Source organism: Vollenhovia emeryi, unplaced genomic scaffold, assembly GCF_000949405.1.
Source record: "Vollenhovia emeryi isolate VEMERY1.0 unplaced genomic scaffold, V.emery_V1.0 DF939443.1, whole genome shotgun sequence".
Lineage (NCBI taxonomy): Eukaryota > Metazoa > Arthropoda > Insecta > Hymenoptera > Formicidae > Vollenhovia > Vollenhovia emeryi.
The window spans coordinates 51,706-54,388 of NW_011966923.1; positions in this window are offsets into that span (position 1 = coordinate 51,706).

Consider the following 2,683-nt stretch of genomic DNA (forward strand, 5'->3'; position numbering starts at 1 on the left):
GGTATTACATTTGTCGTACGACAAAGTTTTTAAGCGTATTGATTGGCTGAAGGATAGTAAAATTCTCGAGTATCTAGAAACTTTCTATTCAGCGGCCAATCGACACGCTTGAAAAATTTGTCGTACGACAAATGTAATAGTACCCTAACACTGTGTCCGACACAAAGTGTTTCAACTACGACACAGTGTCACACTGCTCGACACAGTAAAAAGCTAAGTAGAAGCGTGTAAAATATCCCAGTGTTACCAACATTTAGAAAATTTTATATTTAAATTGTGGTATTAATGTTTTTGAACATAACCTATAAATAATATAATAGTATACGAATATTCGAAGACGTTAGAGGTAGATCTACCGCACAAGCTTTTCCGCAACGCGTTATGTTAAGTTCTGAATATAAACTTAAATCCGTACGTAAACTTAGTAATTCACGCAAGAAACGCACAAAGAAAATCATAACGTATTATTGCGTCAGGCTTTTGCTACTTTATGATTTTCTTTGTGCATTGATTGAAGTTTAAGATTACAAACGGTTCTAAGTTTACAATGGTCACGTTCAGCAGAACGTTCATTTTGCAACTGTTGGAAGTTTTCTTAATTCACTCTTCGTCTCTTTCTGTTTCCCTTAAAAAGAGACAAAAAGTGAGTTAAGCTAAGGTTAAAATGAAGCGACATGTACTATTCCATTAACGTAATGCCCCTTAGTACGATTTTTAGAAATTAAACCTATACTTTCACCGTTCCAACAAGAATTTTACACGATGTAACACAGTGCAATTTTGTGTGTCCTAGCTGGAAAACGCCCAGGGTGTCGTCTCTCCACAATGCCAACATTCTTACATTTGGTACCACTTATTTAGATAAGTTACATGAAAGAATTACTCACTGTGTAACACTGTGTTACACAGGGGTGACCTTCTATTGGACACGTAACGATTGGACACCGCTCGATTGGACACGCACTATTGGACACGCATTATTGGACACCAAAATCATTAGACACCGCATTATTGGACACAAGCATTATTGGATACCGCATTATCGGACACAAGCATTATTGGACACCGCATTTTTGGACACCGCATTATTGAACACAAGCATTGCAAGATTGGACATTGCATTGGGATTGTCCTGATTGCACACATAACCGATCGGACACGGACTCGATCGGACACAGGCCCGATCGGACATATTTTGTATCGGGTTTGCGTATTTCTGTAAAGCACAATATTCTTGCAATGCTTGTGTCCAATAATGCGGTGTACAAAAATGCGGTGTACAAAAATGCGGTGTCCAAAAATGCAGTGTCCAATAATGCGGTGTCCAATAATGCTTGTGTCCGATAATGCGGTGTCCAATAATGCTTGTGTCCAATAATGCGGTGTACAATGATTTCGGTGTCCAATAATGTGTGTCCAATAGTGCGTGTCCAATCGAGCGGTGTCCAATCGTTACGTGTCCAAACGGGATACACCCGTTACACAGTGACGACACAGTGTTCCATTGTTGGAAAGAACCCAATGTCATCGATTGATTTCGCGAACCGAACCTAACTCTCCTAACTTAACTCTCCCTCCCCCCTCTCTCTCTCTCTCTCTCAGATTTAAATTGACTACTCGGAGGAAAGTTAACTAATCCCCAGTTTAATGAATTTTACTCCGATTGGGTAAATTTCAATCAGGATAAGAAAGTAACGCGTTACTTGTAACGTCGTTATCGTTACAAGTTACTTTTTTGGTAACGGACTGGTAACGACGTTCCTTTGTTTCTTTTGTAACGGTAACGTAGGGTGTGTTCCGATATTCACTGTCTTCTTCTTCTAGTTTATTGGCTCCCGGCTCACTCACTGAGCCGAAACGGCCACGACGAACCAATAGTCTTGATGGTGTAAATGTCTTATCGTGTAATCACGTTTTTGATGTCACACGATGCAGAGGCCCAACTACCGAACCTCACGCGGGATGACGCAATCCCTATTTGATGATGCAACCCGCGAGTATCAAAAATTTTTTCTTCAGCCAGAAGACGTGCGAACCGCTCAACGTACCAAACGGAACTCCCGATATTCACTGCCAGTACTGAAAATGTATAGCTAGTATACACGACGTAAACTATAGATTTACAGTATTGGCAGTGAATATCGGAACACAGCCGTAGTTACTTTTTTTAGTAACTGTAACGAATTTAACAGTTAGTTTTATCGTTACATTGTATGTTTCGAACCTAGTTATAAAATATAACTATATTTTTTATATTTAATCTTCAAGCATCGATCGATATGAATAATCTATTATCATCGGTTGTTGTATTTAAAATAAGTTTAAAATTATTGCGTTAAAAATTTGAACGAAAAATTGAGAGTACAGTAAAAAAACTAGCTATATATTTATAGAAATCAACATTCTTTATTTACATTTTGAGCGTTTTAAAATTTATCTCCTTAAATTTTTCATGGTTTTACAACTTTAAAATAAAACATTGTTTTATTAATATTTTTGTTAGTAAAAAATATTACCAAAGTAGAGGTTTTAATTTATCTGATCGCGTTTCTGAATTAATAAAGTAACAAATCGTTATTTTTTAAGTAACAGTAACGATAACTTTTGAAAATCAGTAACTATAACGGTAAAGTTACTTTTTAAAAATAACTTTCCTTTCCCTGATTCCAATCTAATCTCAATT